The 24309-nt window shown below is 42.9% G+C and overlaps 1 protein-coding gene across 6 annotated transcripts in view; it reads right to left on the bottom strand.

The window, feature by feature from the left end:
• The window catches only part of JARID2 (jumonji and AT-rich interaction domain containing 2), a 259185-nt gene that overhangs the window by 209360 nt on the left and 25516 nt on the right, over positions 1-24309 (bottom strand). Inside the window, exon 1 of one of the 6 annotated variants that reach the window (XM_072729082.1) lies at positions 16753-16805. The exons of the other annotated variants lie outside the window; for them this stretch is intronic. The gene's annotated coding sequence lies outside the window, so the exon portion shown is untranslated. Of the gene's footprint in view, positions 1-16752; positions 16806-24309 lie in introns of those variants that run through there. 6 annotated transcript variants of the gene reach the window in all.

Genomic DNA, 24309 nt, shown 5'->3' on the forward strand with positions numbered 1-24309 from the left:
CCCTTGCCCTTGGCTAGATGGATGTACAAGTTTTTAAGGGACAGTAGGAAAGTGATAATCAAGAGAAGACCAAGTGATCATCCTCAAGGCAGGCAAGTCAGACCAACAGAAAAAATGATTCAATTCCACGTATCTTATCTCATTCACCCACGCCCACGCCCACCCCTTTGAAGTAAGGAAACAGGCAGGGTTGCCTCAGTAACTTCCGGCCAATTGAGGATTGCTCTGGAAACTGCAGGAGGCCATCTGGGTGGCCCCGAGCTATGGTACAGTGGGAATAAAAGGAACAGAGACAAAGACCATAGGTCTTGGCAGAGCTGGGCAGCCTTATTTCCTCTGGCAGGCCGGACTGAGCGGGAAACCAGTAGTTCTGAATGCAAGCCAACCTGGGTTTGGATTCCAGCTCCACCCCCTCTCCTAAGTTTAAATTCCTTGCTGGGGGGCAAGGGGGTATTGGAGAACACCAACTTTGAGAGCTGATGTTATTTTTAGCTTAATGATATAAGAGAATATGGCCAGAAGCTGGGACTCAACAAATATTTTGGTTTCCCCTACCCCTTTCCAAAGAAGGGGTCCCATTAGTGTGCAGACACTCTCCCCATAGATGCCACGTCTTCCCTGGGTCAAACACACCTGGAATGCTGTTGGGGAGAAATTGGAAAATTTCGTGACCCTACTGATGCCTTCATTTTTACAAAATGGTTATTGGCAGAGGACACGTAAGTACAACACAGTCAATATTCTTCACACAACTCTGGTCTTTCCTGAAGGGGATTCCAGGGAACCCTAGGCTGGCAGGTATTATCAAAACTGGGGTTCACTGATTAACTGGGTTTGAGAAATGTCAGGCTAAGCAGATTTCCTTCTCTTAGGTTTGTTCGTGTGCACTGTGATTTCTCTAAGAAAGAGTCCTAGGACCCTTGAATCACCTGCCCACTGAAGCTTCTTCCCTCCCTTGCATAATGTATTTCTCAGAACACACTTGCAATATACCTACCACACAACCTTGTCTCGTTCAATGTTGTTGGGATTGATTCAGGTCTTTGAGGGGAGGGAGCTTTCCTAAGTAATAAATAAATGAATGCTCACTGTAAAAAGTAAATGAAACTGAGTGTATCAGGGAAAAAAACAGTTCATTTTCTACAGCTCAGAGAAACTGAAAAAGGCAATTATCCTAATCCTTTGAGATTTCCACCGTACAAATAACAAAGTTATTAACAAAACATAGCTACAAACACTCATGAAATTGCAAGTTCTCACTGTCGTTATGAACTCAGAACCCTTCACAACACTAGGACTTCATTATAAATTGTCTAGCAAAAACTAGCAGTCCCTTGTTCAGAAAATACTTTATTTTTACAATCGATAAAAGTGTAAGAAAATAGAGAGGAGTCCTGAGAAACTATCTAATAAATTAACAAACTGAAAACAAAATGACTTGAGCTACAATTCAAATGTAGTTTTGGATTACATCAATTTCTATTGCCATATACGAAGTTGGATAAACTCCCCAAAATGTCTTGGTTACTAAATTTCTGCTGACGAGGCACCTGGCTGGCCCAGTCAGTAGAGCACGGAACTCTGACCTTGGGTTCACGAGTGGGAGCCCCATGTTGGAGATAGAGATGGCTTTAAATAGGGGTGTCTAGGTGGTTCAGTTGCTTAAGCACCTGACTTCAGCTCAGATCATGATAGCAGGATCCTGGGATTGAGCCCCATGTCCAGTGTCAGCCCCACCACGCCAGGATCAGTGCTCCATATTCATGGGGCACTTGCTTCTCCCTCTCCCTCTGCCTCTCCCCCACACTCATGCTCTCTCTGTCTCTCTCTCAAATTAATAAATAAAATATTTAAATAATAACAAATTTTTGCTAAAGCATTCCCAGGGAGATTCCCTTAAGGAACATGCATCACACTGTAAATGTGATGTAACAGTCTTAGATCTCTTTGTGCACAGACTTGAATTACTATAAGAGCAAGAAAAAATTTATTTCCCCAGTCTTTTCCTTGCTCTACTTTCTGAATTTTCTCTACTCCTTTCAAAAGGAAAAACATTAACGTGTTATGTTTGAAGACAAAATAGAGGGTTCACTAAATCATCTAATATTTGATTTTTTTTTCCCATTCCCCTGCCTGTAGTAAAATGTTAGTATGGCTACCACAAGTATCATGTAGAAAAGATTCCAAAAAGATTCAAAGAGGCTAGGACCTGCCACAGGCCATGGTCTAGAAGTAAAGCAGAGAAGAATGAATGGAACTTAGCAACCCTGGTGAGTAAGGAAGCAAATATCCCTAGCAAGACTCATATGCGGTCTGGGAAAGGATGGGACTTATAAAAGCTAAGCACATAAGTAGTAGACAAAAGCGAGCCGAAGAAAAATAGTTAAAAACACCAAATTCAAACAACACCTATGAAGATGGCTTGGTTTAGGAATTCTGCGACTTGCGATGCCTACCCCAACGGGAGTGGACACTTAACAACGGAGGCCCACGGAGGATGTAAGCAGGAAGCTACACTATAGACAGAAGCCACCCCTGAGGTGCTGTGAATACTGTAGCATAAACCAAAATGGAAAATGAAATTGAAGATTAAAAAAAAAAATTTTTTTTTCGTTAACGGCATCAAAGACCATAAGACAGTCAAGACAGAGAAGGGGCTGGGAAGGCATAAGATGAGCCTGGGACATCCAGCTGGGTAGGAAAGTAAGGGATTGTCCAAAGAACCAAAGGGCCAGATTACAGGGACACAGCCAAGGTCTCAAAGGGCCCCTCAATATTAATCTCCTCGCTGATTAAACTATGGTTTTTATATGAGGACATTCTCATTTTTTTAAGAAATTCACACATGGGTATCTGGGGAAAAGGGGGGTTAAGCCTGCAACTTACCCCTCAACGGTTCAGATTTTACTAAGTATGTGCTGGAAGAGGAACACAGAGACAGGAGAGGAAAGAACACAAACACAATGAAAGGTTAAAAAATGACAGCAATCCTTTGTACTATTTTCACAACTTTTCCTTTAAAAGTAAAGTTGAAAACACACCATAAATTGAGGAGGGAAAGGGAAAAAAGAAAAAGCATGAAGGACAGAAATCACCAGGAGCTGAAAGATGGACAGGGTATCAGTGTCGCTGCTTTAAGAAGAGTTGCGGCCAGTGACTTCTCTAGCAAAGCCCACAAGCTTGAGGGCACCTGGGTGGCTCAGGGGTTGAGCGTCCATCTTTGGCTCAGGTCCTGATCTCGGAGTCCTGGGATCAAGTCCCTCATCGGGCTTCCAGCAGGGAGCCTGCTTCTCCCTCTGCCTATGTCTGTCTCTCTCTGTGTCTCTCGTGAATAAATAAATAAAATCTTTAAAAAGAGAGAGAGAGTAAAAACACAAACATAAGTTAAAAAAAAAAAAAAAAGCTCAAATACCCCAAAACGGATGCCATTCGAAGGCACTACAAATGCCCAACTGCAGTCACGTCTGCCAAGAATCATGCCAAGACTAATAAAAAGTAGCATTTACTTCAGACTAATAAAAATGTTACTGACAAAGCCACTTATTAAAAATTGGTACTGACAGAGGCATTTCTTTTCGTAAGTTATTCAAAAGATAAAAGGAAACTTAGCTTTTTTGGACTGAAAAGAAGCAGGATCAGAAAATGAAGTAGGAGGGGGTGGCAGATGGGGAATCACCTTTCCATATGCACTTCTAGATTCAAACCACAGGCCTAGCATGGTGCCTCTCTTTTGCATGTTTATGTGAGACCTGAAATGTTTTTCCAAATATAGAACCAGAAGAGGCAAAGAATAAAGACCTGCTCAGTAATGAAATATACATTTCTTCAACTCTACCTCATTGTACAGTGAACAGCCACGACTTCCAGCAATACCAACAGGATTTTCACAACACAACGAAGCAAGTACACCAACCACTGTTCAACTACACACGCGGAGAAGGTCATCAAATTCCATGTCTCAAAAGCAAATAAATGAATGAATACATTTATAAATACAAAAATAAATATATTTAAATATATAATAATATATAATATATAAATAAATATATTTAAATATAAATATATAAAATAAATATATTCATTCATTCATGCATTTCCGTGTCTCTGGTGTCCCACACCTCCAGTCAGTTGAGTTAGGGCACACACTCCACATAAGGGCCAGAGTAAAACAGCTGATCAATTAAAAAGATCTTTTCCTTGGGGCACCTGGGTGGTGTGCTTCATTAAGTGCCTAACTCTTGGTTTCGGCTCAGGTCATGCTCCCAGGTCAAGGAATCGAGCCCTGCATCAGGCTCCATGTCAGCGGGGAGTCTGCTTGAGTTTCCCTCTCCCTCTGCCCCTCTCCGCTCCTGCACATGCACGCGTGCTCTCTCTAATACATAAATCTTTTAAAGGGGAGTGAGGAAGGGACACCTGAGTGGCTCAGTTGTTTGGGTATCTGCCTTTGGCCCAGGTCATCATCTTAGGGTCCTGGGATCAAGCCTGCATCAGGTTCCATGCTCTGCAGGGAGTAGGCTTCTCCCTCTGCCCCTCCCCCTGCACCTGCTTTCTCTCACTCTCTCTCTCTCTCAAAGTAAAATCTTTAAAAAGAGAGAGATTAATTTTCTTTTCCTCAGGGGCGCCTGGCTGACTCAGTGAGTAAAGCATGCAACTTATCGTCTTGGGGTTGTGGATTTAGGCCCCATGCAGGATGTAGAGATTACTAAAATTTTTTTAAATCTTTAAAAAAACTAAAAGGGGAATCCCTGGGTGGCTCAGCGGTTTAGTGCCTGCCTTTGGCCCAGGGCGCGATCCTGGAGTCCAAGGATCAAATGCTGCATCAGCCTCCGGGCATGGAGCATGCTTCTCCCTCTGCCTGTGTCTCTGCCTCTCTCTCCCTCTCTATCATGAATGAATAAATAAAATCTTTTAAAAAAAAAAATCTTTAAAAAAACGAAAAGGTCAGTTAAAATGGCCCTGATGCTAACTGCTTCACACTTCTTGAAATCTTAACTTATTACATTAACATCAGAAATGATGCATCTGGTCACACCAATAGTCCACATAATGTGATGGACGTTGGTTCTGTAACAGGGAGTTACCACGCGGTAGACAAATTCTAGTTACCTGTTATACTGTGTTCAGGTTATCTAAATCCTGGAAGTGATAAGCAGATTTCCTCATTTAAGAAATTTTATTACTGCCCCACCAAAAAGAAACGGTTCTCTAAGCATTACCTTCTCTTCTAAAACAACCTCTGTTCTAAGATCCTCCCTCTGTCCCCAGCTCCCAGGTGCTTCCCAGGTGACAAAAACCTTCCCCTGCATCTCTTGTCCATTAGGAAACAGTCAGGTAGAGAGGTCCTAACACTGAAGCCAGCCCTCATCAGAGCTGAGGCTGTATAGCCCCACCACCCCAGCTTAAAAAACCTTTGTTTATGATTCATTGATTCTTGATTACCAATAGGAAAAATTTCTACTTCTCCAGCCTCATCCCCTCTCCATGCCCTGTACCGACCTCTCCACCTCAGCAAATATACACACTAATATATACAGTCACACGTGCACATGCATATACACACACCACACACACACTCTGCTCCGGGCCCTGTGCTTTCACATATCTCCCCAAGGCCAGCAATGTTCTTTGGACCTGTGTCTATCACCACTCCAGCCCCAGCCTTTTATCTAACTTCTTCTACTTACCCTTAATAAGAGACTGGCTTCCTCCAGGAAGCTCTCTCTTATTTACCCATCTCACTCCAAATGGGCTTACCCACCTAACTCCAAGACTACCTCCTTTCTGGAAGCTTCCTACTTCCATGGCCTACTCATGACACCCAGTTCACTGACATATATTATAAGCATCAATCTATGAACCTGTCTCCCCTGCTGAACAGTGAGATCTTTAAGATAAGGAACACCCTTACTGGAAGATACTAAGATACAATCCATGTTTACTACACAAATAAAAGAACACTGAACTAGACCCAGGCTCAGGCATTTACCGTGTCCATTCAAAACTAATGCCCACTAATTCGTTTGTTTGCAAAATACCTGTCCCTTCAAAGAAGGAGACTGCTTTAACACTGAATTTCAAAATAGCTTATTAGTAGAACGTTTAACAGGTATCAACAGGTATCACAATTTAGGTAAGAAAGAGGAAAGAAGTTGTATGTGAAGATGGCCTAATTCCCTTACCACCATGAATTCATAATGTTTCACAAGATCTACCATTTCTACAGATGGGCTCAAGATGGGTATAGGGGGAGAAAAATGTGAGTAGACCTAAATCCAAATAAAAATCACCAATTACAAAGGTTAACCACACTCTGGCACATTCCAGAGTTCAGGAACTCTCCCCCGTCATGCCCCCTAGAGAAGTAGGACAGGTTCAAAGGCATCAACAAGCATCAGGCCCTGCAAGTGAAAGTCATCTCCTCTCTGTGAGGGCCCCCGACACCCCATGCATCTGGAGGTAGAAAAAAAAAAAAAAAAAGTTAATAACTTACAGTTAGCTAGGTAATAACCTTCCTTTAATTGGTCTTACACATTTTAGGGATACATAGCTTTCCAAAGGCAAACAGTTCTCAAAGCTTGAAGGCAAACAACGGTCCTGAGTGCATTCTTGCCAACTGAACATGAAAATCTTTCTAGAACGGTATCCCTTCTTTTTTTTTATTTTCTTCCCATCTTGAATTAAGAAAAAACTAGGGCAGCCTGGTTGGCTCAGCGGTTTAGCGCCACCTTCAGCCCAGGGTGTGATCCTGGAGACCCGGGATGGAGTCCCACGTCAGGCTCCCTCTGCCTGTGTGTCTCTGCCTCTCTCTCTCTGTGTCTCTCATGAACAAATAAAATCCTTAAAATAAAATAAAATTTTAAAAAAAGAAAAGAAAAAACTAGAGGGGCACATGGGTACCTCAATGGTTGAGCGTCTGCCTTTGGCTCAGGACGTGCTGGGATCACGTCCAGCATGGAGCTCTGCACAGGGACCCTGCTTCTCCATCTGCCTCTGTCTCTGCCTCTCTCTGTGTCTCTCATGAATAAATAAATAAAATCTTAAAAAAAAAAAAAAGATAAAAAAATATTACAACTAAACTTTCAGGTAACTCTGGATTTCATAGTTTCAAGATTTTATTTTATTTTTTATTTTTTATTTTTTTTTGTAGTTTCAAGATTTAAATATTCCAGCGGGCTTTAGGGTGCCATAATGATCCACACACCCTCACTGAGCCTTTCTGGGGAAAAGCGCTATTGTATTTCTGGTGAATCATTAAATATAACAAGAGGCTTTAAGATACCCACTTCCAGGACGCCTGGGTGGCTCAGTGGTTGAGCATCTGCCTTTGGCCCAGGGTGTGATCCTAGGGTCCCAGGATCGAGTCCCACGTCGGGCTCCCTGCATGGAGCCTGCTTCTCCCTTTGCCTGTGTCTCTGCCTCTCCCTCTCTGTGTCTCTCATGAATAAATAAAAAAAATATTAAAAGAAAAAAAAAAATATCCACTTCCACTAGCCCGGACAGTCTGTACTTGGTAATCTACCCTAAAGGAAACAAAAGGCTTAATATACAAAAGATGGTCATACTTGTGTAGCAACACCAAAATTCAAAACAATTTAAAATCTTTAAATATAGAATGATTTTTAAAAATACACACACACCTGGGCTGTACTTTCACTGAATAAATGCATGCCCATTACCATTGTTATTATGGAAAAAGAACAAATACAAAAAAGAAGCTGCATCGCACAGGACTGGGAAATGGAGGGAAGACCTAGTAAGATTCACTTATTATGAAAATCTAAAGTGAAGGGGTTGTTTCAGAAAAGGCATAGATGGCAATCAGGTGGGGGTAGAAAAAAATGGTTATCATGGAAAATAGGTAATAACAAACCTAGTGGAAAAAAGAGAAAAACAAAATTCGCATAAGGGCATTAAAAACATTACCTGCATGGGGGGGCTGGAACAGCTGTAGAAAGAAAAATAAAATGTTTACAGGGGTTGTGTGGGGTCTTGGAGTGAGGAATCCCTTCTTCTCTGCCTTTTCCTGTGGTTTCTGTATTACTACTTGAGAAAAAAAGTGTTACTTTAAAATATGCATGTGTGAATTAGGCAGGAAGGCAGCATTCCACCCCTGAGCTGGGAGGTCTGGCTGCCTATTCGGTAGACTGCCACACAGCACTGTGATTTGGGATGTCATGGACTCGGCTACTTCCCTTCACCTGATGGTCAGGGCTCCCTCCTCCTATAGTCCAAGAAATTCCCCTTCTTGACTTAACTTTTACTTCAAGTCTGATGCAGGCTGAGAAACCAGATCATTTAAGTCACTTAGAACTAGCAGGGGAAATACCAGATTGTGCCCGAAACAGCTCCTTTGCTTCACTTGATGCAGACATAACACATGTGAAAGGTGAGGATTTTTTTTTTTTTTTGGTGGGAAGAGTCAAAACTTCAAGAAGATGAATAAAGGCACACTTCCAACCCAAGAGAAGAAAAACACCTTTACCAGGATGTCACTCAGTAACTCTACAAGCTCAATCAAATGTGAATTTCTTCAAACCTCTTTCAGCCTCTTTGAAAATCAACTGTTCATCACATAAACCTAACTCTGGCCCAGACAGTAATGCTGCTACCCGTTTCAGGAAAGTGCTAACGATTAGCCATATTCAAGCTGACAGGGACATGGAGCAGCTGGAATGTTCCGGGGTACAAGATAGTGCGGGCACTTTATACAACTGGGGGCCGGGATTGTATAACGTGAAACCTACACTTGCTCCCTGACCCAAGGACACACCTCAGGATATACCCCTGAGAAATTAACACCTTTGACAATTTGAAGCCTTGAACTCAAAACGCAAGCAGCCACTCAAGCCAAACACGGGAAATGATCCAAAGCCCATCAACCAGCAGGTACACTAACTGTGTGGTGTCCACACAGTGCAAAATTATTCAGCAATAAAAAGCAACTCATACATGCAAGACCACAAATAAACCTGAAGAGATCAAGCTGTGGAGAAGAGGCAATACTTATCTTTGGTGACAGAAATCAAAGCAGTGGCTGGAAGGAGATCTAACAACTACAAAGGGTGTAAGAGAATACTTGCAGAATGATGAAAATCTATTATAACTTGGTGAGAGGTACATGAAGGGATATAGGACTACCAAAACTCAAAGAACTATATACTTGGAATCAGTGTTGGTATGTAAATACACCCCAACAGGTGTTTGCAAATGCAGCTATAGGCAAAGCTATTATTTTTATTAGTTAAAATTAGGATTAACATTAAAAAATTAAGAATCTTCTCCCTCCCTTCTTCCATTATGATAAGTAGTTCACTGGCTTATAGATTTACCTGGGTTCCCCCCCTCCCCCCCACAACTAATGCAGTCCACTCAGTCTGTTGTCCTGTTTAAGTCAAGTTTTTAAAGTATGCAAGAGAGGGAGCCTGGCTGGCTCAGCCAGAAGAGCATGTGACTCGATCTCAGGGCTGTCAGTTCAAACCCCACGCTGGGTGTAGAGATTATTTAAATAAAACTTTTAAATAAAATAAGTAGGATTAGAAAAAAATTAGCATTAACACAAACTAAAATATATTCTTCCTAGACCATTCCGCTCCCAAGAAGCACACGATTAGGCTTCCTAGAGAAGCCAGGCACAAATCCACTCCTCCTTCTTCTGGTTCACTGAATCCCTCCCTCAGACTCAGCCTGCTGCAAGAAGAAATTATAATCACTTCTTAGAGGCCCACCTCAATGCCACCTCATGGGTCTGAATCGTTAACTTTCACCAACCTGTCAGGATGGTTTCTTCGTCTGTGCAACCAAGTGTCCACCAACAAGAACTTCCTCAGTGACATCTCTCTTTGGCCCTTAGCCCCTATCCATGACTTGGGACCATCAACCCCTGCTCTGTGTCCCAGCCTCTCAGCCTGACCACTATCAACTAGTACAGGCTCTGCTGCTCTGCAATAAGAAAAGGTAACCTCATGATAAGATCAGAGGCCTGGGGCCCAGGGCAGTAGCATCCAATGGCTCTGAGGGCCTTCTCCTTTCCTTCCCTCCATTCTTCCCTTCTCCCCACCCCAGTACACCAGGCAAAATCCAAATATTCACCTTTATAACCCCAGAGGGCCTACTTAATGCCTTATGATACATTCTCTAGCTGCAGGGAGAAAAATAACCTCAGGGAGAATCTAGAAGGGGCCTTACCAGGATCCCCCCTCATGTTTGCAAATGAACAAGCTACAGTCCAAAACAAGTCACTCTTTCATACATCTAAGAGAAACTGAGCACCTAAAAGGTACCAGGCAGTGTGAGGCAGAGGGACCAATGTCATGTGTTCGTAACACATATGAACATACACACATACACATCTAAGTTTTTATGAAAATTTATGTATAGCGGGGGTGAGGGGGTGGGAAGGAGCACCTGGGTGGCTCAGTCAGCTAAGTTATCTGCCTTTGGCTCAGGTCATGATCTTGGGGTCCTGGGATTGAGTCCCTGCATCAGGCTCCCTGCTCCGTGAGGAGTCTGCTTCTCCCTCTCCCTTGATCATGCTCTCTCAACTCTTAAATAGGGATCCCTGGGTGGCACAGCGGTTTGGCGCCTGCCTTTGGCCCAGGGCACAATCCTGGAGACCCGGGATCGAATCCCACGTCGGGCTCTCGGTGCATGGAGCCTGCTTCTCCCTCTGCCTGTGTCGCTGCCCCTCTCTCTCTCTCTCTCTCTCTCTCTCTCTCTCTGTGACTATCATGAATAAATAAATAAAATATTTTTAAAATTAAAAAAAAAACTCTTAAATAAATAAATGAAAGAAAGAAAGAAAGAAAGAAAGAAAGAAAGAAAGAAAAGAAAAAGAGAAAGAAAGAAAAGAGAAAAAAGGAAAGGAAAGGAAAGGAAAGGAAAGGAAAGGAAAGGAAGAAAAAAGAAAAGAAAGAAAAGAGAAAAGGAAAGGAAAGGAACGAAACGAAAAGAAAAAAGAAACAAAAAGAAAAGAAAAATTAATTTACGTGTACAGGTAGGTGGGGCTTATATCCCACTCCAAGGGAGGGACTGAGACAACTCTGCATTCCTATGTTCTACTTCATCTCTCACCCTATCCACCCACAGGCCTCACTCACAGCCCCTGGAGCCACAGCCTAGAATTTTCACACTTCCTGAGCTTTTCTCACGTGGTTTGGTCCCCCTGCTTATGGTGCTATCTATGTCATCAAAGATGTCAGCATTTCACAAGTGCCTATGACATTGCACTAGACACCAGGGATGGATCGGGGGACAGTCACCGCACCCCCAACACTCACACAGCCACAGAGCTCCCCCCATGGGAAGCAGGAATCCTACAAAGCATCTCATAAATGCCCACTATTCAAAGGGCTGCAGCTACGGACAGGGCGCCGTGGCGGCATGTATATCACAGGCTCCTGACCTAGAAAGCCCGCTCTGAGGACATTTAAGCTGAGTCCAGGGAGCAGTGGGACAAAGAAAGCTCCAGGCTCAGGAAACAGCTGCGGGGCGGTGGGAAGGAAAGGAGGGTCCAGGGGGTTCCAAGAGAGGATTCACAGAGCTCTGAAGTCTGCACTAAACCTGGCTGAGCAGTTACATCTTCATTTTCATTAACCTCTTACTGAAACTTAGCATTTCCTTCAACTATGAACCTAGGCAATCAACCAGAGATTAAAAGTACCTGTGAGGGACGCCTGGGTGGCTCAGCAGTTGAGCATCTGCCTTTGACTCAGGGCATGATCCTGGAGTTCCAGGATCAAGTCCCACATCAGGCTCCCAGTGAGGAGCCTGCTTCTCCCTCTGCCTGTGTCTCTGCCTTTTCTCTGTGTCTCTCATGAATAAATAAATAAATTAAAAAAAAAAAAAGTAAAAGTACCTGTGAGTTTATATATTAAAAAAATCGTCAGAATTCTTATGTCACATTACATGGCTGCAGAGAGCACGAAATGCCGTCTGCTATCATGGCTCTGGAATTACAATTATTAGACTCCACCCACCCCACAATGAGGGCTTGTTATTTAGTAGGGGATTCCAAAGCCTGTATTGCCAATATCATAAACTGGTTTTTTAGTATTCTGATGGCTGTATTTCAAGGTAATGTGTCCCCTCTGTCATCTTGAGTCTTTTAAACATTTGTAAACATTGTTAAGGGGTCAACAGGGGACCCCTGGGTGGCTCAGTGGTTTAGCGTCTGCCTTTGACTCAGGGCGTGATCCTCAGTACCAGGATCGGGTTCCCTGCGAGGAAACTGCGTCTCCCTCTGCCTGTGTCTCTGTCTTTTTCTGTGTCTCTCATGAATAAATAAATAAAATCTTAAAAAAAAAAAGAGGTAAACAGATTTCACCAGATTGCAAAAGGTTAAAGCACCTTTGGGATAAAGAAAAAGACATGTTGGAGGGGGTGCCTAGGTGGCTCAGTGGGTGGGCGTCTGCCTTTGGCTCAGGTCGTGATCCCAGGGACCTGGGATTGAATCCTGCATCAGGCTCCTGTTCCTAGGTCTCTGCCCCTCTCTCTCTCTGTGTCTCTCATGAAAAAATAAAATAAGGAAGAAAAACAAACATGGAGCAGAGAACAAACAAGAATGGTTCAAGAAGATTTTCTGGAAGAGAAGGGGAAAGGAAGGTAGTACAAGGGCGGGAGCAGGTGCAGTCAACAGAACCCAGTAGGCATGGGCCAGAATGGAGACCCTGGGAGAGTTTGAAGGCTCTGGGAGGTTTTGAAAGCTCTAACAGGATCACTCTCCCTGCTGTCTGGAAAAGGGGTGAAGGACAAAGGGACATGCAGCAAAGATAAGGCAGGGGAGTGAGCTGGGACACTGGAGCTTCCCAGTGTGAGACTACAGTGCGCTGTGCTAGGGAGGAAACACTTTTAGGAAAAGTAGCATCACCAAACTTAGCATAACCAATATACAAAGAATAATCCTAGCTCTCTCCTTTGGAAGCTGCTGGTTGCTGAGTCAAGCCGCGTAAATCTGCTGTGCTTTCATCAAGTGGGTTTTAATATAGAAGTCTGATACATAATGCATGTTTATGCCTGCAAAAATTCCTTTACAAGAGATTCCAAAGGCTTTTCAAATTGTTCCAGTGCAACATGAATTTTATGGAGGCAAAAGGTTAGGAAACAAAAGACACTGCCTTCTTTTCTAGAATCCAGTTACCCTCTGACCTCACTTATTAGGGAATATGGTTAGAGAAATAGAAAATAAACAAAAGGTCTATGAGGCATCAGAAAGCAATTTCAGAGTTCATGCACAAAGGCAGTGACAGCTTACTTATCACAGAGGCCCAGTCCCATAATCAGAGATTTTTTTTAAACTCTACAGTAAAAGCCTAGTTAACTGGTTCCCACATTATAATTAATTACAACACAAACACAGATTTATGGAGACATTTACCGTGCCAACGGTTAAGTAGCAAGTGTCAAAAGAGGGAAAAAAAAAAAATCAGGAAAAACTCCAGTTAAGGAAAGAAAAAAAAAACACACACACAAGTCTAAAGCAGTTGTTCTAGAAGGCTTATAAAGCAGTTCTGCCCATCAAAATAAAACTTGTAGATGGTAAATACAAACAACAGAGGCAAGCTGCATTGACTGCAGACCAGGCACAGGGCTCGGGGCTTAGGGCTCAGAGGCTCAGGGCCCATCTTCGAAGGGTCTAACCAACCCAAATCTGAATGAAAGCAAGGAGAGCTTCTATGATAGAAGTCGGCTTCTACTTCTGTGTTACTTTTCTGTTTCCTACCTTCCATGTATGTGACACAGTGGTATCCACTGTGCTCTTTTTCAAGACCATAAGACTAATAAACAGAATTTATGTACGTTTTTAATAAATTTACGTGGATTTTTGAATCCAGAAATTCTGACACACAGGCCAGAACTGTTTTCTCATATATCCAATGGGAACATTAATACATTATTTAGTACAGGATAATGGTGGCCATTATTAGGGGTGCCCGGTTGGCTGGCTCAGTAGATAAAGCATTAGATTGGGGGGGGGGGGGGTTCAAGCCCCACCTTGGGTGTGAAGACTACTTAAAAATCAAATAAGGGACACCTGGATGGTTCAGTTCATTAAGCATCTACCTTCAGATTGGGTCATGATCCCAGGGTCCTGGGACCAAGTCCCACATCAGGCTCCCTGCTCAGTGGGGAGTCTGCTTGTCCCTCTCCCTCTATACCTGCCCCCCGCTTGTGCTCACTCTCTAATATTTTTTTAAAAATCAAATAAAATATAAAGTAAATAAATAAATAAGCTAACAGTACATTTTAAGCCTTATGGTACATAGATGGGGATCAACCCTAAGGTATCCATAACACGTGGCTGTTAAAGTCATTACCAGAAGATTCCAGAGAGCTGAGGTTTCATACCATTTTAGTTGTCAATATGGAGTACAGAGAGGATTAATAAACTGGAAGGTGGTATTTAAAAAGATGGGAAGTAATGAAGAGAAAAAATTTCTTAGAAAATATTCTTGTATTCTTGAGATCAGAAAAACATTCCTAAGCAGGACACAAAACTCATAAAGGAAAACCAAATTGGACTACAGAAAAATTTTAAACTTTCTGTAAGAGGAAAAACATTTTCAATACAGCAAAATGATAAAAGGCAGAGTAGAAGAAAATATTTATAAATGGATTTAATAAACATCCAGAACATAAAGAGCTCTGACAAGAAAAAGAAAATGACAAACCAATAAAAAATGGGCAAAGGTCAGAGCGCCTGAGTGGCTCAGTCGGTTGACAATAGACTCTTGATTTCAGCTCAGGTCATGATCTCAGGGTTCCAGGATTGAGAGGTGGGCTCTGCACTCAGCAGGAAGTCTGCTTGGGGTTCTCTCTCTCTCCCCCCCTCTCCCTTTGCCACCTCCCACCCATCTCTCTCTCTCTCTCTCTCTCTCTCTCTCTCTAATAAATAAAATATTTTCTTTTAATGGGCAAAGGTCATGAACAAAAGAAATATGGAAAGCCAACAGACCAACGAAGAACATGCAATACAGACAAATGAAAATTATACCTGTTTATTTGTGAAGCACAAACTGAAGAAGCTTTAGAATACCACATGTTGGCAAGAAGGGAGGGAAATACTCTCCTACACACTGCTGGTGGGGACATAAACTGGTTAAACCTTTTTGGATGAAAAAAGCTCTTCCTGCTATAAAAACTGAGCACATACCATTGGACTTGGTAGCTCCAATTCAATCCTATGCCAACGTGCCCACATGTGTGAAAAATGTCCGGAAAGAAATTTGTTTCTAAGTAAACAAAACAGTGGAAACAACCTAAATGTCTATGGAGCGGCCCCTAAATGCCAGCAGGCACTCTACGAGGAAGGCAATCAGAAGGAAGCAAGCAGTTAGTTAAGTAACAGGCCACGGGTCCTGTCAGACGCAACAAAGCTTTAACAAAAGTGGCATGGAAAGATCTTGAAGGCACAGTCACGTGAGAAAAGGCTAAAATCACGCACCATGACCCATTTCATTTATACAAGCCAAGCAAAAGAAAAAAGGAAAGACAGACTATGTGCACAATAAATATGCACATAAATATACAGATAAAACTGAACAGGAGTAAAGGGAACGCAGAGGGATTTCCTATTCTCTGAAGGTTTTGGAATTGGATCCTGACATTTTTTTTCAAAATTCAAAATTAAATTGAAATCTGTACACCACCATGTACTCTCACGTTCTTTTTCTTTTAAACACAAAGTTGTACCTTAACAGCAGCGTGTAAATCAAAAGGCAGTGAAGAGTCAAAGATCATCTGGGGCAAGCCCAAAATAGATTATCGGTCACCCAGCCAAACCATCACTTACTGTACAAGGGGCTTGCAGCCCACCTGCCCCACAGTCCTCTGGGCAGGCTGACCAGAACCCGCTGCCCAAAGGTACACGACATAGGGCCCTCTCACACTCACAAAAATTAAACTGTGGGATGCCTGGGTGGGTCAGCGGTTGAGCATCTGCCTTCAGCCCAGGGCGTGATCCTAGAGACCCACGGACAAACACAAAATCCAGGGACAGCAAGGAACCCAGTCAGCTTTTACTTTCAACATTTCTTCGAAGGCAGCCCCGGTGGCTCAGCGGTTTAGTGCCACCTTCAGCCCAGGGTGTGATCCTGGGACTCAGCCGGGCTCCCTGGATGGAGCCTGCTTCTCCCTCTGCCTGTATCTCTGCCTCTCTCTTTTTCTCTGTGTGTCTCTCATGAATAAATAAATAAAATCTTAAAAAAAAAAAAATACATTTCTTCGAGAGTAGGGATGGAAGCGGAAGGAATGTTTCTGGTTATGGGCCTTGCGTCCTAATGAAAGGAGCTAAGACCATCACAAATAAATATCTATTAACACAAGCAGTTTAAAAAAACAAAACAAACATGGGGCGCCAAGGTGGCTCAGTGGATGAGGGTCTACATTCGGCTCAGGCTGTGATCCTGGGGTCCTGGGATCAAGTTCCACATCGGGCTACCTGCATGGAGCCTGCTTCTCTCTCTGCCTATGTCTCTGCCTCTCTCTCTCTGTCTCTCATGAATAAATAAATAAAATCTTAAAAAAAAAAAATTAAACCGTGACACACCTAAAACTCTCTAACATACCCCCCAAATCACTTACCAGCTACCAGCTAATGCATAAGGGCACTAGTTAACACATACACAGTGGCATTCCTTGACATGCTTGGATTTCCAGGCTAGTAATAAACTTGTTGCAGAAAAATCAAAAATCACAGGTTAAAAATCAAAAGGTTTCCTTACTATCTTATGGTTCAGAAGAAACATACTAGGTTACCTTCAATATAGGTTGCAACACTCTATTTGAAGATCATCACCAACAACCACCTCCTATTAAAAAAAAAAACATCAAAATCAGACCTCTCTGCTCCTTCCACTGACAACTTAGCCAGTTCTTCATCATCTTCTTTAATGCAGAAGGAGAAGAGAATCGGGATGAGGATTATAGGAACAAGAGTATCCAAAAATCTAATTTTTTTTCTAAATTGGAAGAGAAAAAACCGAGAAACTAATTTCTCAACTTGGCCCTGCTTTAGTATAACTCGAACAAATTGAGAGAAGCTACATTACTACAGCTGAAAGAGAGCCAACGTTTACTTTGGCAGAAAAAAGCCAAAGTCATTGAAATTATTTTTTTTTTTATTACCACTAAAGTGCCGCAACAGGAGCAACAGCATGTTTATTTCTATCCTTTCTTAATGGATAACCAAGAGCACCATTCCAAATTTTCCAAAATCAGATTTGAGGGGGTAAGAAAGCAGACACTGGGTGATATACCCACACACAAGACTGTTAATCTTGGGAGTCTAAGCCATGAGTGTCCAGGTGTACATCAAAACACTCTTTCAGGGGATCCCTGGGTGGCTCAGCGGTTGAGCATCTGCCTTCGGCCCAGGGGGTGATCCTGGAGTCCCAGGACAGAGTCCCACATTGGGCTCCCTGCATGGAGCCTGCTTCTCCCTCTGCCTGGGTCTCTGCCTTTCTCTCTCTCTGTGTCTCTCATGAATAAATAAAGTCTTAAAAAAAAAAAAAAAACACTCTTTCAGGGGTATCTGGGTGGCTGAGGGGTTGAGGGTCTGCCTTTGGCTCAGGTCAGAGTCCTGGGATCGAGTCCTGCATCAGGCTCCCTGCAGGGAGCCCACTTCTCCCTCTGCCTATAGCTCTGCCTCTCTCACAAATAAATAGAAATGAAATCTTTAAAAACAAAAACAACCCTCCTTCAGCCACTTGACGTGAAATTCTTCATAATATAAAACATCAGGGCAAGGGACTTAAAATTAATCTGGATGAGCCTCAAGTTAATATGAAAACAGGGTAACAACATTTACTGACTGCCTGCCAAGTGCCGGGAGACCCAAAAATGAACCATACAGGTATTTGTCGACACAACCCTGTGCCCTTGTTCATACTATCTTCCCAGAAAAAGGCGAAGTGCCCAGCACATGGTGGACGCTCACTAGTGATACCAACAATATACAGTAAGCGTCCAGAGCTCACTAATGCTGAAACTTTAAGGCAGAGGTTTACTGGTGGTGAACTGGAACGGGGAAATGGGCCATAGAGCCACAGTCCTAAAGGACCATGACCTTGACGGCAAAGAGAGAGAAAACCATCTCCAACAGTAAGGAGATTGGAGGGTAGTGTTTCAGCAACGTGACCCATCAACCCAAGTTCGAGGAAATAATGGAGTCATATCAAGACCAAGACAGCCGGGCTGGGAGAGCTAAGGGAAGTGACAACAAGAGTTGCAAAGAAGTGGTGCTGGTAAAGGCTTTTATAAATTAGCAAGAAGAGAGATGAAGAGCAATACACTGGGACACATTCGTGACCACAGAACATCACTGAAAATATAAAGTATGCTGTACCATGATGTTCACCACATGGATTTATACACATTAAGTCAGACACACAAAATTAAGAGGAAAAAAAAACTGAGGGCACTTGGGTGGCTCAATGGTTGAGGTCTGCCTTTGGCTCCGGTTACGATCCCAGAGTCCTAGGACCAATCCAGAGTCCTGGGATCAATCCTATATCACGCTCCCCGCAGGGACCCCGCTTCTCCCTCTGCCTAGGTCTCTGCCTCTCTCTCTCTCTGTCTCTCACGAACAAATAAAATCTTTTTTAAAAATAAAAATAAATAACAAAAAGCACCCACAGGACTAGGTTCTAATACCAGCTGTGTCCTCTTCTAACGCTAGATAGGACCAGCATCTCTTGGTGGGCCTGGGTGATTCTTCCCCACACTCAAAAGTTTTGTGGACCAAAGGTGTTATCTCTTTTTCTTAATTCTGGAATCATTTTTTATTCTAATTAAAAATCCAACTTTATCCTCTGTGAGAGGCATACTTTCCAGCTCTTTTAACTGGGAAACATTCACATTCAATCCCTCCCCCTCCCCCTCTTCCCTCCACTGTCCTCTTAATCCCCTCACCAACTCGAACAAACAAGGGTTCAGTCCCACCAAACTGAAAATCCCAGATAAAATAAGGTGTTCAGCAGCCAGGGTGGGGCCAGGCCCAGGGTGGATTTCCCCATGGCCACCAGCAGCTACCCAAGAGCAGGCTCACCCCTACAACTGGGGAACCTCTCCCCCACCCATTCCTCCTACAATCAATTCCCTCAGGCAGCAGCTGGGACAGACAGGAGGCTGTGGAAGGGGTGGGCCCCTTCTCCTCCTGAACTACACCTTAATTATCATTATTCAGTCAAAATAATCTGAGTTCATATTCCTTACTAGAGTTAATTTTTTTTCCTTCCCTTTTTTTTTTATGGCTTGTTCCAACAGTGTCCTCTCTTCCCCAGAACAGGAGCTTTTACTGCTTTCTCTCCATTTATCCATATTGTTCTTGCTAACGTTCCCCTGAAATATCCCCAAGCCTCTCTAACTAGATGGAATTCTCGATTGGTTTTTTTTCCCCCAAACTCGGTTATCTATGAATAAGTTATATAGTAGAGAGAAATTTCTCATTTCTTAAAGTATTTTTGAAAATGTAATTACTGTAATGCTTTAGCAATAGCTGTTCAATTAATAAAAATCATCATGCTACCTTATTAAGTTATTATTTCCAACAACTACCTTAAAATGCAAAATGAAGCCCACTGATTAAAGATTCCTATTTAGGGACACCTGGGTGGCTCTCAATAGCTGACTGTCTGCCTTTGGCTCAGGGGGTGATCACAGGGTCCTGGGATCAGAGTCCTAGCATCTGGCTCCCTAAGCCTGCTTCTCCCTCTGCCTATGTCTCTGCCTCTCTCCGTGTCTCTCATGAATAAAGTAAAACCTTTTTAAAAAGTAAAAATAAAATCAGCACAATGGAGTGAAGTATCTTTAATAAAGCTGCATACAGTTTGGCTTGGAAAATAAATGATTAAATAAAATCAGCAAAATGGAGAAAACAGATTCTCACCTCTGGTCCCACCCACCCCCACACGGCATACTGCTTTAGGCCATTTATCCCTCAAAAGCCAAGTCTGTTCATCAGTAAAAATAAAAAAATAAATCTTGCTTTGCACAAGTGTGTGAGTATATATATAGTGTATCTACTTGAATGCTTAATGCTGTTCTAACAGGCAAAGCACTCACACGTGGTAGTTAGCGGAGTTAGAACACTAACTCACAAGGAATTGAAAATCTAAAGGGAACTGTAACTTTCCAATGAAATACATGATGACAACGTTTTGCTTTATAGGATATGTTTCCTTTTCCTTACGGTATACCTAGGGTTTCTCTGTTGATGGCCCTGTAACTTGGGGAGACGTCCAAAAAGCAACCAAATTGTGCCAGGCCTATGACCAAGAAACAACCTTAGCAATTCTGTGAACAGCCTTTGGAAATCCCAGGGGGCACGGATGACACACAGAAGGACCAGGCTCTAAAGACAATAGTCCAGCCTGTCTCTCCGTCAAGGCCAGTCTCTGTGCCAGTCCCTGACACATCCATGAGCCAACAAAACCTCCTGCCTCCTTCTGTGAGGCCCCCGAACCTCTGACCCAGTGAAGAATAAGTACAGGAGAAAGACGGGTTCTCTGGTCAAGGGGCTGCCAATGAGTTCTAGACCCTTCAAAACAAGCTCTAGGAAGACAGAAAAACAGAAGGACTAGGCTGGATGAACTATTTACCTGTTACAGTGGTCACCTTCCACCCCCCAACCAGCCATCCAACCCTAGAACTCCTCCTTTGGCTCTCCCCGAGGCTCAGTATTGGACAGCACCAAATCATGCAGGACACACAGGATTCCCTAAATGCACTGACCAGTATTATGCTTTCCCTCTCCAGGGACACTTTAAACTCCTTTTGAACAAAGCTCAGATCTCCTACATCCTTTTAAATTTCCTAGATCACGTAGAATGCTTACGTATTCTAATAGGCATGTCTGCACTGCGTGGTTTTTTTTTTTTTTTTTTTTTTTTTTTTGCAAGTCAGCCAAAATTGGACACTCAAGGGGAGGAGAGAGACTAACACAAAATTAAATTAACTAGAACATTTGTCAAGTCAAACTTTAGTGAGTTAGGTACCATCAATAGGGGAAGGAAGGGAGGAAACATCCATTTATCTCCTTCCCTCCAGCTCTGCCTCTTTTCCTCATTAGCATCACGGAGAGAGCAAGGAAAGGCAATCTCCTTTTTTTTTCCTTCTGAAAATTAAGATCGTCAGTTCCCTGCAAGCTGCTGGAACATTCTCTATACAGAAGCACTAAATAGCCTCCCCCTTGCACTTGCTAACTTTTTTTCTTCTAAGAAAATTTCCCCACTGCCCCAAAGCCCCACTATTCATGGCTTAATTTGCAAACCCCATTAGACAAAAAGTAGCAGAAAATTGCTGGTCCCATTTCATGCAGCACCTTCCCTGTAGCAGTGACACACAACCAATTAGGCTAATACGCCTGTGTCCCAAGAGGGGGAAAGGGGACAAAAGTCTCAACTTTTCTAAATGGAATGAAATCTTCCCCCACGACAGAAGCAAGCTTCAGAGGCTGAGAAAGGGGAATTGGCAATGCAGCTAAATTCACTATTTAATAATACAAGACCATAATCAACTGCAAGTCCTTGAACTTATATTATGCCTTTCTGCTGGGATGCTCATGTAATTTCAAATGTATTACTGTAAAATCCTGGTCATCAGGAGAGGCAAGAGAACAGGGGGGTGGGGGGTGAAGATGGATAAAATGGACTTTAATTAAAATATGAATAATCCAAGTCCAGCTAATTCAAAGCATCTGATTCAAACACCTCGTCAGCTGGGAAACAGCAGCTGCTTCCAATTACAAGCGATTTTGAATTAACCGGTATCAGTATCTAATGAAGAAGCTGTGTGTGTAGGAAATGTTCCAATTCAGCTGTGCACATGGCTTTTTAAAGCGAGGAAACGCCAAACATCCAAAGGCCTGTCTACAGAACCTCCTTCCAGGTAAGGACAAGGTTTCCCAGCTTGTTCTTGTCTGGCCTCTGACCCAAGGGCCTGCCTCTTTTCTACAGACCCTACACTGTATTTCTCCTTCTCTGGTCTTGGATCCTCAGCCCAGACACTTTGCAAGAGAGATCCAATGTCTCTTCCCTTCTGCTGCACACCTCCTGGGGCAACTCTAGGCGGGAGCGTGAGACCCCAAGTCAAAGAGACCCAGGTAACAGGGATGCACCTCTTTGGCCTCTCCAAAGATCACAAAACTAAAGAGCTACCTAACCAAAACCTACTTCAGACCAGACACTTGTACTGGCCTCCTATGGAAAGAACATTCCAGAAGGATGACCAGCTTCTAACTGCAGGTGGAGCTTTACACCATCACATTGTCAATAGCTTTCTCAGGGTCCCACTGACACAATCAAGGCATAGCAGAGTAGGTAGGGCAGAATACAGCAAAGAGGACATAGAAACCTCCAGAACCTCCTTCTCGGACCCAACAAAGACTAAAGGTGCCAAGGATCAACAACGATAGAAAAATCCAAAATCAAAAGTCAGCCAACAGAACTGTTGGCTCTCATCTAAATTACCCCCTTCACACCCAAACACTTAAGTTCTCAATCACCCTCTTACTTCCTGGACTACTCTATAATAAACCACTCTGGAAACATCAGTTACTAGGCTGTGTTAAATTATCTGAACTAAGGCAGATGAATTTGGATCTGGGAACCCAACATGCTGAATGCCCTTTCCCCACACACTTCCTGTTTTACGAATAGAATGTGTTTCTCCAGAACAAAATGCTAGATAATACTACATAGGAACCTTTAGCGTTTCTAAGAAAACAGAATCACGTAACTCCCTAGTTAACGGGCAAAAATGTACCAGGTTCTCCACACACCTCTAAAAAAAACAAAAAACAAAACAAAACAAAAAAACATGCAAAAGCAGTAATATCCCCCAAAATTCTCATAAAACGCAAAGTAAAATATTCCTTAACGTCCAAAAAAACTTTTCTTAAAAACATTTACTTACGTATGTATGTGAGACACACACACAGGCAGAGACATAGGAAGAGGAGCCAGATGATGTGGAACTTAATCCCAGGACCCAAGGATCACAAACTGAGCCAGAGGCAGATGCTCAACCACTGAGCCACCCAGGTGTCCCAAACCTATTTGTTTAAAGCCAGAAAAGGAGGAATATAGAAAAAGAAAATCTGGGATGCCAGGATGCCTGAGTGATTCAGTGATTCAGTGTCTGCCTTTGGATCAGGGCATGAATCTGGATTCCCGGCTTCGGGTCCCACACTGAGCTCCTTGCATAGAGCCTGCTTCTCCTCCCTCTGCCTGTGTCTCTGCCTCTCTCTCTGTGTGTCTCTCAGGAATAAATAAATAAAATCTTAAAAAAAAAATAGAAAAACTTGTAAGAGATACAGAAGGAAAATGGCAAAAAAATGAAAGAGCATGTTCTTCAGGGAGTATCCCCACAAGAATGAAATTAATTGATCTTTGGGGGACTCAAAACCAGGATAACATACATTATGTCTAAAAGACAGTCCTCTGAAAAGCAGCCTTAAAAATAGTTTTTTTTAAGATTTTCTTTATTATGTATTTACGTATTTATTTAAAGTAGTCTCCATACCAAGTGTGGAAGAGCCCAATGCGGGACTTGAACTCACAAAGATCCAGACCAGAGCTGAAATCAGAGTCAGTAACCAACTGGGCCACCCAGGTGCCCCTTAAGATTTTATTTTTAAGTAACCTCCATACCCCACATGGGGCTCAAACTCAGAAGCCTGAGATCGAGAGTCGCATGCTCCACCGACTGAACCAGCCAGGCACCCCCAAGAACAGTTTTCCAAAGAGTACCAGCATTTGAAGATCACTTCCTCACTTTTATAAATAAGAGCATGTCCCACAGGGGACACTGCTGGGGACGACTGTAGGAGGACATTATAAATGCACATCCCATTTAAAAATCTTTAATCATTTGGCCATTCACTGTGTTTACAGAAAACCCACTATGTGTATTCAATATGGTTAACAAATGAAAAATATTCTTAAAAATAGTCTCAAGGCAGCAGTGCCCATTAGTGTGGGGAAGACCAGGACAGGCAGTTGCTCTGATTTTAAGGAAGCTGCAGTGTTTCCAGGCAGAAGGAATTCCCCCCCCGCACACTGGGAAATGAAGTGAGTAAACTATGAAGCCCTGCAAAAATCTGGTGGGCACCAATTCTGAAGCGTCCGATTTCCTACTCCATAAATAGCCACTCACCGGGTTTTATTTTGTTATGTTGCTAACAAGACCTAAATATAATCTCCTAATCCAGAATCATACCTTTAACCGGAAAGAAAAATCTATCAAGATTCTGCTCTCCACGCTAGGACAATGGGTTTTAAAAAGCATTCCTGGGGGTTTTGAGGGGAGGGGCTG

This window comes from Vulpes vulpes, chromosome 12 (assembly GCF_048418805.1).
Source record: "Vulpes vulpes isolate BD-2025 chromosome 12, VulVul3, whole genome shotgun sequence".
Classification (NCBI taxonomy): domain Eukaryota; kingdom Metazoa; phylum Chordata; class Mammalia; order Carnivora; family Canidae; genus Vulpes; species Vulpes vulpes.